The sequence below is a fragment of the Capsicum annuum genome, chromosome 11 (genome assembly GCF_002878395.1).
Source record: "Capsicum annuum cultivar UCD-10X-F1 chromosome 11, UCD10Xv1.1, whole genome shotgun sequence".
Classification (NCBI taxonomy): Eukaryota; Viridiplantae; Streptophyta; class Magnoliopsida; order Solanales; family Solanaceae; genus Capsicum; species Capsicum annuum.
In genome coordinates this window covers 15436798-15451937 of record NC_061121.1, presented here as the reverse complement: position 1 = coordinate 15451937, position 15140 = coordinate 15436798, and the positions used below count along the sequence as shown (strand labels likewise).

Sequence of the window (15140 nt, the reverse complement as noted above, 5' to 3'; positions counted from 1 at the left end):
GTAGCCTCGGGTCATGAAAAAATTTGGTATCAAAGCCTAAGGTTGTATAGTGTCCTAGGGAGTCTGAAAGCTGCATTAGGTAGAGTCTTGTGCATGTGTGTGAAGCGCACCACACTTATGGACACGAGGCTACAAAATGTTTTAGGAAAAGTTTCTCTTCTTTTAGTATTCATGTCATGCGAATGAGCATGAGCTCTATTTAAACGCTCTTTCTAATCTATACTTTATTCTGTTACAGACCATGCCTCCCAGAAGGAATAACGGAAGGAGGAATGAGAATCAGCTCACACCTTTGCTTATTCAGGAAGATCCCTTGAATGTGTATGTCTATCACACCGAATTTAGAGCTGCTTTTACTACCTTAGATTATTCATTAGTTGCTCAGAACAATCAGCTGGTTGCTGTCCTATCTAGGATTATGGTTCATGCTCATTAGAGTGAGAGAGAGAATCATAGGAAGAAAGAGAGGGAGAATAAGAGGATCAAAATAAGTAGTTTTAAGCCAAGGTCAGATGGTGGTAACCGCTCCCAGTTCCATCAGAACTTCACAGCCCAAACTCCTTCTACAACTAGTGTGCCAGTGCCAAAATTTAGAAATAACAGTCGGGATAGAGGGCCAGGCTCTAAGTTGTAGGGCAACATAAACAATTATTTTACCAATCTACTTTATCGGAGATGTGGTAAAAATCATCAGGGTGTATGTAGGGCTGGTAGTGGTGTTTTTTTGGGTGTGGCAGGACAGGCCACAGGGTCAGTGAGTGTCCAGTAGTAGCTCAGAAGGGAAAAGATTTGCGCTAATAAGGCCAGTCCAATCGTCCTTCAGCTCCAGCAGGTTGCCCGACTCAGCAAGGTGCCACTTCCAGTGCCACCAGTGGTCAGCGCCAAAATAGACTTTATGCACTCTAATTCCGACACGATCAGAAAAGTTCTCCTGATGTGATTACGGGTATGTTACAGGTCTTTCACCTTCGTGTTTATGCTTTATTAGATCCCGAAGCTTCACTTTCTTTTGTGACCCTTTGTATAGCTATCAATTTTGGTGTCATTCCTAAATTTCTAGTAGAGCCCTATTCAGTATCTATTCAAGTAGGTAAACCTAGTATATCCAGACGGGTATACAGAAATTTCCCGATTACGGTATCCCAAAAACTCACTTTAGTTGATCTTGTGGAGTTAGAGATGACTGATTTTGATGTCATTCTTGGCATGAATTAGCTCCATTCATGCTATGCTTCAATTGACTGTAGAAATAAAGTCGTTCAGTTTTAGTTCCTCAGTTTTAGTTCCTCAGTGAGCCAGTCATCGAATAGAGGGGTAGTATCCCAGTGCTTAGGAGTCAGATATGCTTTTAGATCCCTTCTCATAATCCTATGATAGCATATAACCTAGAGTTAGAAGCATGAACCTAGAAATTTAGTAGCAGTAAAGTAGGGATAGTGTTATTTGAATTTGGTGGATTATGTATCCATGAGGCTAGTTGTATTGAAGGTGAGTTAGTAGGCTTGAAACAGTGTATGCAAGAATTTAAGTTGTTGATTCAAAATTAAGTATGATGATGTGTGTATGATCTATAGGTGTACCCAAAGTGATTTGGGATTGTATCATTACTAAGTTTTAATAGTATATGTACTTAGATAGTACCCTTGTGTTATTATGTCCGAATGAGGTTATATGGTATATGATGTTCTTATCAGTTAACTTATGGGTTATAGGTTGATGATGTTAGTTATGTTGGTGTAATGATATTTCTCATAGTGTAAGGAAAATATAAGTTAGGAGTTGTGATATTAGTAGGTTGTGAAGGAAGTTAGTATAGTTCAGTAAGGGTTTGGAGATATCCATGTTAAGTGTTAAAATCTAATTTTGAATCTTTGAAGATTGAGCTAACAGAAAGAGAGTTGAAACTTTAGGTGTGTGAACTCAGGATATGGTGATACTACTAAAGATTCTAAGTTAGTAAGTGTTCAAGTTATTATACCATGACTATGGGGGCTGTAGAAATCAAAGAATTGTATATTAGAAGAAAGTACTAGCAGTGGGTCTTACATTATCAGGCATAGTCTTTCATAGTGAGTTTAGGATTTATGCGTATTATTATATCACCAACTTAGGATGATAGATTGAAGCTAAGGGGGAGATGATAGAATAAGTAACCAAGTTAGGCTCTCAGATCCTAGTAGTGATGCCAGTATATGTAGAAAAATAGTAAGGGGGGATGATGCCCAACCCATTCTTATTTCAGTCTTTGTACTTCAGCTATCGTGATATCTACTCATACTTGATATGTTAGCTTTCTGATCACGGCTCATATTTATGCACTTTATAGAAAATCGTGTACGTTTTTAGTTTTTAGTATAAAGAGTTCCAATTTACTCAGCAGCCCAAATCATATTTCATAAATTTATGAACTCTAAATTTAGGTCATGCGGCTCATGACTCATGTACTCCTGCTTTGCAGTAGTTCCAGTTCTAGGTACTCATGATACACTCTTGATGATCATCGAAATCCATATCATGTCATTTACGTCCTCAGTTTAGATCTCTTTAATAAATTCATGATGCTAATACTTTATTCCTCGGGCCTTAGTTAAGTTTCCCAGTTATGCATAGTACTCTTTCATGCTTCAGGTCCTCATGTTCAAACCTTTCAATAACCTTTCCTTATGTCAAGATAGTGATGATGAACAGTTGTTTAGATGGTAGAGAATAAATATTTCTTGTTGACGAAAGCTTGTTGTATGCCTGTTTGATCTAAGGTTATAACTGTGAATTAAGATTGAGGCCAAGTTTTTGATATATGTCATGGTTATTCGAAATTTTGTGTGTGGTTCTCTTAAGAATAATGGATGGAAGTTGTTAATGATAGAGGTTTGGAGGATATGAGAAAGATGTTTTTATGGATATTTATTTAGAAGTTCATGTGTGGTTAGGAAGGTAGGCTTGAATGTCATGTTGGTGTATAAGTGGATGATTGCATTGCATGTTAGTATTCCTAGTAAAAGGTTGAATATAGTTGTTGAAGTGGTAATCCGAATTATTCATGAGATGTGAAGTTGTGGAACGCAGGTTGTATTGAATTCATGATTCCGACTAGTATTACAGTGTTATGGGTGCACTTTGTAGATTTGAGTAGGCTTGAATATAGAAAAAGAATTTATTTCAGCTCAGACTTACGTAGATAGGGTTATCAGTGCCCATGTGAATATTTTTAATTGCCTTAAGTGAAGTGCGATAGTGAAGTGATATGTACAGTTGAGGGAGTATTTGAGAAGTATATCTAAGCTTGAAAGTAGCAGTTGCATTGTTTAAGGGATACCAATCCTATCCTAACTTTCAGTTGCATTGTTTAAGGGATACCAATCCTATCCTAACTTATATTTCGTAGGCCTATGTTCTATGTCATAGAATTTTAGCCGTGTTGGGATTCCTTATACAGATTTCTAATTCAGATCATGCTCAAAATTCTTTGCTCTCTACTGTTATTAGAATTTCTTAGAAAAAATTGTTGGAGAAATTCTCTAGTTGAGTATAAGCTTTTGGTATGAGTTAATCCATAAAGCAACAATTCAGTTTAGAAGTCAAACGTATAAGTTTCTATGGTTTTCCATGTATCCATCTGGTCATACTATCCGAAGTCTCATGAATATGGCTATTCTAAGAGGTAAAATGTTTGTATTTTGGTAATTTGTGAATTCAGCTAAGTTCGTGCATCACGCATTAGTTTCAAATTCCAGATATTCAGTCATGATTCAGGCTGTAAGTATCCCATGTATCATCTCAGTCCTTCCTTAGTATTGCAACCAAGTCAATTTCATTCGGGGGACAAGATATCCCTAAGGGGAGATGTACTATAATGCCCCAAGGTTTCATGTCCTAAACCTCTCAACTTTTCTTCACGAAATAAGATCCAACTTGAAGTAATGGGTACTCATAAGTTAACTCTCTCATTTCTATCTCAGCTTTATAACCATTCTCATATCATTGTATACATTCACGAAATCAGTTCAGTCATGTATCATGTAATCATATTTTCAGTTATGCATGTTCAGTAGGTGATCTCAGTTGCCTTAGTTCAGAAATCTGATCTTAATTAGTCTCATTCGAGGACGTATGTTTCCAAAGGGGAGATATTTTAATACCCCATACTTTTTTTAGTTTAGTTCGGCTCCTAGTGCCTGCATAAGAGGCTTGAATCCTGAAAATTTAACTAAGTGTTGGGGACTTAGTCATTTTTTTAGGCCTTTTAACTTTGAGGATTTTTAAAGTGGCCTTCCTGACCCCAAGACGTTGGTTTTCGAGTTAATTCATTTTCAGGGGTGTACGGAGCATGTCTCGAAAAAGTTTTGGATTTTTCGGATGAGGATTGGGTCATGTTTGGATTTCAATTCGAGAATCTCACCGTGATAGTGGCAAGTCGCGGTGGTAATAGTGATGATCCCTTCATCACGTCGCGGTGTCCCATTAATCAGCATTACAGTTATGAATTTAAATCTCTGAGGGGCAATCAAGTCTTTTTCCATCGACTCAATTCGTAAAAACACGAATTTAAGCTTTAGTTAGGACATTATTTGCACATATTCTCTAATTTTCTCTTAAAAAAAAACCTAATCATTCCCCCAAGTTCAATTCCATTTTTTTATCTCCAAGAAAATCAAGAACTCAAGTTTCCCAATCCAAGAACTTTCAAGAAAGCTTTTAAGATTGTGATTCCCTTTCAAGCTTAAGGGTTTAAGGTATGTGGGATGTTCATTCATATGACCTTTTCACCCATAGAGTCCAAGAATCTATTTTTTGTGTTTCAAATTATGAATTTACATGTTTATGATGAACTATCTCCATGAAGCTTTCGTGAATTATGGTTATAAACTATATTTACAAGTGTTTTTCATTGGAATGAGCCCTTACACGTTTGAATGATGATATTTTCATGTTAAATCCCTAATTCATGGTTTTAGTATTGTAACTATGTTTTAATTACATGCTTTATCCATTTTCATACTTAAGTTCACGACTCTTACGTGTTTGATGAAATGCCTAAGTGTTGAATTTTGAACAATGATTCCCTATTATGGTTTCAAAGTTTTTATATGTCCATGTTGCTAACTTTATTCAACGTTGGAAAGTTATGAATACCCACTACATAGTTGTTACCTAGTTTTAGTATCTTCAGAATGCTTTTAGACAGACCATGAGCATTATTATTCAGTTAGTTATAATAATCAGTTGTTTGTTCAGTTAAGCTTAGTCAGTCCAGTAATCAGTGTCAGTTCAGTTGGGAGTAGGATTTAGCACCGAGCGAACCCAGGGATGGGGGCTCACCTATCAGTAGAGGGTGTGACCTTTAGTAGTAGTCCCTAAGTTTCAGAACTACTTAGCCAGCGTTAGTTAGAGATATCAACCAGCCAATTGAGAGTTAATAAGGTGTTTCCCTGTCAGTTGAGGGTAATACATATCTCATTAGAGCACCTGCCAGTTAAGGGTGACTCATTCATCCGTCGGGATATTAGTTTAGTGGACCCACACAACTATTGTTAGTACTCGTGCCACGGTACTGATACCCTTCCAATTAGGGTCACATGTTGGACCCCAATTAGCTCAGATTGGGGCATATTGATTAGATGATACCTCCTACAGTCTCAGTTTAGTATTCAGTGCAGAATTCAGTTTCAGATTTGCTTGACCATAACATACAGTTATTCGTTATTCAGTTACCAGATTTCAGTATTTTAGTGTACAAACTATTTCAAAAATATGTTATCAGTTTGGTTTCATGCCAGGTCCCTCGACTACGGAGGCCATTCACCTGGTGGGGAGATTAGTAGAGCAGTTTCAAGAGAGGAAGAAGGACTTGCACATGGTGTTTAATGATCTTGTGAAGGCATATGACAGAGTTCCCAAAAAGATTTTGTGGAGGTGCTTGAAGGTTAGAGGGGTGCCCGTGGCGTACGCTAGGGCGATTCAAGATATGTATGATAATGTAAAGACTCGTGTGAGGATGGTAGGAGGTGATTCAGATCACTTTCCAGCTTTGATAAGTTTGCACCAAAGATCGACTGTTAGCTCTTTTTTATTTGCCTTGGTGATGGATGTGTTGACTCAGTATATTCAAGCTGAGGTGCCTTGGTGTATGTTATTTTCTGATGATGTGGTATTGATCGACGATACTCCGGAAGGAATTAATGATAAGTTAGAGATTTGGAGACAGGTCCTTGAGTCTAAAGGATTTCGATTGAGCAGGACCGAGACGGAGTACTTGGAGTGTAATTTTAGTGATATGTCGCAGGAGGCTGATGTGGTTGTGCAGCTGGACTCTCAGGCCATTCAGAGGAGAAAGAGTTTCAAGTGTCTGGGGTCTTTAATTCAGGGCAATGGCGAGATTGACGAGGTTGTGACGTATCATATTGGGGCAGAGTGGTTGAAATGAAGGCTCATTTTGAGAGTTTTATGAGATAAGAAGGTGCCCCCAAATATTAAGGGTAAGTTTTACAGAGTGGCAGTTCGAGCGGCTATGCTGTATGGAGCGGAGTGTTGGCTAGTTAAGAACTCCCACATCTAGAAGTTTAAGGTGGTAGAGATGAAGATGTTTCGATGGATGTGTGGCCATAATAGAAAAGATAGGGTGAGAAATAAGATTATTCGGGAGAAGGTGGGTGTGGCTTTGGTGGAGAAAAATATGCAAGAAGTACGGCTACGTTGGTTTGGGCACGTGATGAGAAGAGGCTCTGATGCTCCAATATGGAGGTGTGAGTCATTGGCTATGGATGATTTTAGGCGGGGTAGAGGTAGACTGAAGAAATATTGAAGGAAGGTAATTAGGCATGATATGGAGCAGTTACAACTGAGAGAGGACATGATCCTTGATAAGAAGGTGTGAAGGATGAGGATTAGGATAGAGGGTTAGAGGGTGAGATCTTTTCTTTATTTGTGTTTGAAGTTTCTTGTTCGTGGCTGTTGAGTGATGTCTATGTTTTCGCCTAGATAGGTTTTTCAGTAGTATCTGGTGGCTGTTATATTACCTTGTGGATACTGGTGTTAGTTTATTTTGCATAATGTACTAGTCTATATGTATTTATGTTTTGTGATTTGCTATACTGTAATCGGTCCTAATTCGAGGGTCTATCGGAAACATCCTCTCTACTTCTTCGGAGGTAGTGGTATGGTCTGCATATACTATACCCTCCCCAGACCCCACTATGTGGGAATACACTGGTTATGTTGTTGTTATATGTTTGGTCATGCATTCTCAAACTTTACAACTTTCACGCATTTATATTCAGTTATCTCATGCTATTCAGTCAGTCTTTACTTCATGCACATAAACTCATATATTTCAGTCTAACCTCATCTAATATACTAGTACATTCAAAGTACTGATCGAATACTCTTCTTTGCACTATGATGTTTAATATCATAGGTTTGGACGCTCAGTTTCCCGACCGCGCTTAGATAGTTCAGCTAGTCAGCAGCAGCAGCAGTGGTGAGTCCTCATATAATGAGGACCTGTTATGTTTCTTTTAGTATTTCCGCATTTCATTTCAGTTAGACAGTTGGAGTTAGTTAGGGCCTGTCCCATCAATTCTTTTCAATTAGTTTAGAGGCTTTCAGACATTTTAGACAGTTAGTCAATTTATCAGTTGTTTTACCAGTCCTTTTAGTATGTCTTCAGATGTTCAGACTAATGATTTAAATTATATTTTCAGTATTTAAAACCTTGTGGCTTTTATCAGTTAGTTCTGCATATGTGCATTTTGTTACTTTATTCATTGCCCACAGCAGGTACGAACTCTTGGGTTAGCTTGTGGTCACTTGTGGTCGTAAGCACCATTATCGCGACTAGGGGATAGCCTCAGGTCGTGACACTCTTCTTGTACATTGTCCCCTTCCACAAAATATAAAGCAACTTGTTTTGTCCCGTTATCAAACCAAAAATTGGAGTTCCCTAATCTAATCTGCCATCATATATTGTGTTCCACTTCTTCCCTTACATCCACTATCTTCCTCTAAACATGTGAAGCCCCTACTTCCGTATCCAGTATTGAATGTAACTTTTTACAATACTTGTTTCCATAAAATCTGCCCACATAGATAAAGTAGAGATCCTAAAGTTCCACCACAACTGAGCAATAAGAGCCTTTGAAATAGTATGTAAGGACCTTAATCCTGTACCACCCTCTTCCAGTGGGAAACACAAGTTTTCCCATGACACCCAGTGTTTATTTCTAGCTCCAGTAGAATTCGTCCAAAAAAATTTTGAAAAAGTTCTACGAAGTTGGTTAATAACTCCCACTGGAGGATTCTTAGATCATAAAAGATAGATAGGTATAGATTGAGGAACATGCTTATTCAATATGTATCTACCCCCAAAATATAACAACTTATTCTGCCACATACTCAATCTCTTGAACACCTTTTTAATCAATTCTTCAAAATAGCCCTTATTCTTCCTACCGTAAAACACAGGACGGCCTAGATAGATAAAAGAAAGGGATCCTTGCTTTATTACAGTAATTCTTCTAATTTGATTACTAACACCTACTGGAACTTTATCATCTAAATACAAGAAACTCTTATCCAAATTGATTAACTGATCTGATACCTTTTCATATTTTCTTAGTATGTGCATCATCTTCTTTATTGATCTAGGCTGCCTTGAGCAGAAAAGAATTATATCACCAGCATAAGATAAGTAGTTGATCTTTGGACTCTATTTTGGCATGTCATAACCCATGTACTAAATCCTCAAATAAGTCATTCAAACTTCTAGTAAGCACCTCTAATGCAATGGTGAATAGTGTAGGATACAAAGGATCTCCTTGCTTCAGTCCCCTAGATGATTGAAAGAATCCATAAGCTTGTCCATTAATCAAGATAGTATACCAGTTATTACTAACCAGTCTCACTATTATATCAATAATTCTTTCTGAAAAACCAAACTTCCTTAGGACCTGCACCAAGAATTTCCATGAAACCCTATCATATGCTTTAGCCATATCCATCTTTACCACCATATTGTGCAACATATTCTTTTTATTAATACCCCTTATGATTTTTTGTGCAAGGAGAACATTTTTTGTAATGTTCCACCTTTTCACAAATCCAGCTTGACTAGGAAAGGTCAGTCTAGGAAACACCTTTTCTATTCTATCATGAATAAGTCTTGAAATAATCTTATTAGTAAACGTACTTAGACTGATAGGTCTCAGATCACCAAAGTTCTTCACCATCTTTTTTGAGGGATTAGTACCAGATTAGTATGTGTTACATACCTTGGAAGCTCAAATCCACAGAAAAAGCTTTCACCATATTTATAATATCTTTACTAATTATCCCCCTGCTTGCTTGGAAAAAATGTTCTGAGAATCCATCTGGTCCATTAGCACTATCAGCATTGAGTGAGAACGCCACTTTCTTAACCTCCTCTTCAACTAGCATATTTTTCACTTCCAAATTATCCCCTTCCTAGATCAGGCATGGAATATAATTAACTATATCATAATTGGCTGGCTCTGGACCCTTCTTGAATTGTTCCTTAAACACATTTATTGTTTCTTCACCAATATTCTGAGATGAGTCGATCCCTTGTATTGTGAGAATTTCTTTTATCTGCATTTCCCTTCTTTTTCCTTTCATAAATGCATGTAAAATTTTTGTGTTCCTATCACTATTTCTAAACCACCTCATCCCAATTTTTTATTTCCAATATTCCTCCTTAATTTTTTTTTTTTCAAGTTTGCTTCAGTTAATTTCAGTTTAGTTATACTTTCCTCATTAGTATGCACTTCAAGTTGTATATCCTTCACCTTTATAATATCCTCCAGAGTTGCAATCTTTTGAAATATATTACCAAATGTCTTTTTGCTCCAAGTATTCATACTGCTCCTGACTTTCTTCATTTTTACCTGCATAATAGTAAATGGTGATCATGTTACCTCAATACCCCAACTTTCTTCCACCGCTTGATTAAACTTTTTGTGTTTTGTCCTAAAGTTCAGGAAATGGTTTCATAATCTGATCCTGAGTATCATTGCATATCACATGCAATGGTTCATGATCTGAACTTTGTTTGATAAGATGATGTACCTCACTATTCGAAAGCAACTGCATAAATTCATTATTTCTTAGAACTCTATCAAGTCTTTTGAAAATATTGTCTTCAGTTATTCTTTCATTCCGCTAAGTGTAGGTGTTTCTAGTGTATCTAATCTCATTAAGAGAGCAAGCACTCATACAATACACAAAATTAGTTGTCTCTTATTGCGTGACTTGTATACCTCCAAACTTTTCTAATTCATTAGCCATGTTGTTGAAATACCCACCAACTAACCATGGCATGTTAGTTTGTTCAACAATATTTTTAAGATTTTCCCATAATTTCAATCTGTCCAGTGCACTACATCTAGTGTTACTATTTTGATCTTGAAATATTTTGTATCACCCCTAAGCTGATAAGTCATTGTGAGTTGCTGAAATATATGCACACACTCTTTTTCTTCCCACTTTTCATCCCAGAAAATTTAAATTGTTGATGAGGAACTCACTCTAGCATTTGAAAACCCTAATTTTATTCTGCAATTTTATATTTCTGAAGGGCTTTGAAAAGGTTCAAAAAGTGCAATATATGAATACTGGTGCCTTCTCTGCAGATCTATAAGCCTCTCAAAAGTATTTTGAGTTCTTACAGACCTGATGTTCCATAAAAACACTTTGTTAATCATTAATCAGAGGTAAAAGATGAATCTTTCTTCCTTCTTGTATTCATTTGTGATTGAAGCAACCTCTGCTTAGTACCTTTTTTTGTCTTTCCTTTTAGTTTTCCAATTTTTCTAGGATATAAATCCCTACTTCTACTTATCTCTTCTACATTTGTCTCTATACAATCATTCTTTTCATTATTCTACTTTTCTGCAATTTCATGTTCATTTAGAGTGTTTATTTTTGAACTTTGTTGTTGTGCTGCCTTCTCGTCTTCACTTCTTCCTGACTGCTGTTCATGGTTACTATTTTTCTGTGAATGAGTTATTTTCTCTCCCTTGTTTGTTCCTTCTTCATCGGGTACACTCTCTTGAACATGTTCTGAATTTTCTTATACTGAACTTTTTTTTCATTTTGTATGCTTTTTCCTGGTGACTTTGATGAATTTACTGACATTACTCCCTTTTTATCAACATTATTAACTTTCCCAGATAACTTCTCACCCTTATGCTCCTTGCTTTTGCTACTGGAACCTATATTCAGTTTCTTCTCCAGATAATTCTCTGTTTGTTTTTCTTGATTTTCACTCTCCTTTTTGCTTTGCTGCTCCTTATCTCCCTTATCCTCTTCCGAGTTCTATCCATTGTCCCCCAAAGCTTCAAATTTATTATCAGTTGCCACGTCTAGTTATTTAGGGTTTCATGTCTTTTCCATTTTTTCCCTCTGATTTTGTCTACTTCTTCTATATCCACCTTTTCTTCTTTGTTCTTGAAACTCATTATCGAACTTCTTTTTTCCCCATCTTCCAATGTTGTTTTGTCCTCCTCATTACGCACTTCCTTCAGCTTGTCATGGTGTTTTTCTTCTTGTGATTTCTCTTTAGTATCTTCTTCTTCTTCTTCTTTAGGATATAAATCAGGATGAAGGATATAACATTTCTTCTTATTATGATCCTATAACTTGCAATTTTTGCAATATTTGGGCACATAATCATATCTAATATTCACCCAGTTCTCCCTAATTTCTCCTGTCTTTATTCTCATACCTACATTAGTTCTTTTCAAAAATTCCCCAGAAGATATACTTCCACCTTAACTCTAGCACAACTTGACCTTGTTTTATTTTTGGTAGCAAGATCAACTTTCAATGATTTCCCTATTGCTGCCACCAATGAAAACACTGCCTCCTTTCCAAAAAAAATTGTGGTAGAGCAGAGAAAGATATTCATGCAATAGCAATAGATGTTTCCTCCTCAGGTTTAAATAATGGATCCCACTTCAAAGTACGCATTGGGTATGACCAATACTTATGTATTATATAGAATTGAGGCTTGGAGAGCAAGTGCACATAATCATCTAATCTCGTGGCTCTAATTAAAATGTATCTATTGCTTAATAACCCAATGTTGACCTCCCCTTTTAATTCGCATTGCTTGGGGATCAACCTCCTCAAATCTTGAATTTATTGCCCTTCGTATGAAAATTTTTCAATCACTGCATATTGAAGGTCTTCGTTAATAATCATCTGATGAATCTCCTCTTTCTCCCATACCACCCTAGGCTCTCCATGCAAATAAGCAATCTGCTTCAAAGGGTTGGGCTTATGATTCTGTGTTATTGGTTCGATGGTGTCAGCATACATAGGTTTATTATTTTATTTAACTCCAAGTGTAGAAGATGATGCTAGCCCAGTTTCCACTAAATGAGGAGGTTGGCCAGCAGTCACTAAATCCATCATTCGATCAAATTTTGATCAACGTATGGTACAACGATGGATTTAGGTTTTTCCGGCTCTCTCCGTGAAGTTGTATCACCATCTATCTTTTATCTTTATTTCTTTGTATCGTACTTTATTTTCGTTTTTGTTATTTTACTTCTATCATTATAAGTCATGAATCAAAAGTTAAAAGGTGATCAATTTATAACTTTGGACTGATTTAGCTTATTAGAACATTTGATATTCACCAATAAAAAGTATTTATAAACTAATTTTAATAGCTTATAATCTTAGTCAGACACCTTTTGCGTAGTAAATATTAAACTCTATGAATGAAAATTTTATTTCCATCACTAAATATATCTTTGCATTTAACGATTAAAAATGTCCCTTTTAAAATCGAAGGGCCAGTCTGGTTGAAAAAGAATTATCTTTAGTTATTCCATCATGTATATGAGATAACTTATTCCATCATTATGGTATAAATGATAAAATAAATAATTTTGATACTAACTAATACCTCACACTAAACATGAAGTAAAATAATCTATTTTGTCTTAAAATTATTTATCTCTTATTGCTCACAACCCCTCAATCTCTTAGTCACTCTTGATGGCTTTTCTTCTTTCTTTGATTTGTTTGCATAGTGACATCTTTTATTTTTTGTTCAAAATGTTATCATGGTTCTTTTGTCTTTGTCATATGCTAATTCTTATTTGGAAAAGTTAAAATTGGACCTCATGTTTATGTCTTTCTCTTGTAATTGACTCTTACTTTTTTGTTACGTCTATTCATGCCACCTGTGAGATTGATATCCAACCGATTAAAATATATAACTTTTAGTTGAGATCATATAAGTGTTGATAATATTAGAAAATATAATCCTGATGTCCTTTCATGCTCACCATCTAAAAATTGTGATCAAATCCAATATATTAATTCACATCTACATATGAATATACAAAAACGTATATGTAATAATCCATCCATTTTTTCTTAGTCGAGTTCTCAAATACAATAATATTTGTTCCTATTCAAAAACGTATAATTATCTCATTTAAAACTTTTAATTTTTCATTAGGTCAATTTATTTATCATGTAATTATATTCTCAACATACTTCTTCCAACCGCATCCTTTTCGTGACACTTGTTGTGACTGGACTTGGCCAACTTGTATTTAAGGTCCTTTTCAAGATTAATTTCTTTTCCGCTTTCTTGATATTCTTGGAGAAAGCTCAAATGGAGACTAGAGCTGTCTAATAATGCAATCACAAGTTAAGTTGATGTCACTATAATTAATCAAGGAAAAAATGGCTGAAAATCATTTTCCCCTCAACTTTACTTTAAAAATAAAATTTTCCTCTCAATTTTAAACAATAAACATTCTCCCTCCTTTTTCTTACTTGTCTTTTTTAAATACTTATTTTACCCTTACACTATTAATCTTTATTTTTCCTTACCTCTTTAAAATTATTATATTTTTTATTTTTAATATATATAGTAAATTTTTATAAATAAAAAGAAAATTATTTTCTAGATAAAAAACGTGAGAAACATATATCAAGTATGTAAGTTAGTGATGTTCTAAATGAAATAAATGATCATGATATGAAAATTTATTTATTAATAATAATTAAAACAATAATATCTATTTATACTAGTGAAAATAACAAATAAAAATAATTTCATAAACATATTTCAATGCATGTAATAGATAACATATAACGAAAATAGAGATATATTTTATACTAAATTAATTCAAAAGTTTACTTATATTATAAATATATACTCCCTCTGTTCACTTTTCCTTGTCATTATTTCGCTTTTTGAGGTCAACCTGCATAAAATTTGACCAATATTTTAAGATGTATAATTTAATATTTAAATTAAAAATTTAGATGATCAGAAAATATATGAAAAATGCTATAAGTTGCAATCCTGCTTCATATTAATAAAATGAAAAAATATATCTTAAAATATTTGTTAAAATTTATGTAGGTTGACCTGAAAAAAACGAAAAGTGGCAAGTAAAAAAGAACCTAGGGAGTATATCAAAACTCATGTGCATATATATATATATATACACACACACACTTAATGAATGTAAAATAAGAGATAAGGGACAAGGTACCCCTAAACTATATATGAAGTTGATATGACACACTTAAACTTTAAGGGAAACCTATTACTATCTAAACTCATTTTTGCTAATCTGACCGTCAAGTATTAAAATATTTTTGTACTTCTTTTGGGGGAGACGAAAAATACTTATGCGTTATCACAATAAAATAACAATCATAAAAATTAACATTAACTTTTGTGACAAGTTCATTAAAAAGGTTATACTAAAAAATTTAAATAAAAATATATAAATACTTGACTAAAATAAATAATGTATACTATAAGAAGATATTGATAATGTCAACATTAAAATAGACATTATCAAGGTAAAAGGGGGGAGGGAGGGGAGAATGTTTATTATTCAAAGTAGAGGGGTGAGTTTGATTTTTAAAGTAAACTTGAGGGAGGAAATGATTTTCACCTAGTAAAAAATACATAAAGTAGCATTTTTAAGTATTAAATTATAAAAAATAACAACGCTTTTATCAAATTATATTTTGTAGCATATGTATTTGTATGTTGTATTTTTGTAGCAACAATTTACAAAAATACAAAATACATATCGATCATAAGTGCAGTAAAAATTATATGTATTTGTATTTTTGTAGCA

General features: G+C 34.7%; 1 long non-coding RNA gene across 1 annotated transcript in view; it reads left to right on the top strand.

The window, feature by feature from the left end:
- LOC124888648 overlaps nucleotides 1–7598 on the top strand; it is a 13598-nt gene extending 6000 nt beyond the window's left edge. Inside the window, exons 2-3 of the long non-coding RNA XR_007047202.1 lie at nucleotides 239–321; nucleotides 7415–7598. This is a non-coding gene — a long non-coding RNA (uncharacterized LOC124888648). The remainder of the gene's footprint in view (nucleotides 1–238; nucleotides 322–7414) is intronic.
- The last annotated feature ends 7542 nt before the right edge of the window (nucleotides 7599–15140 follow it).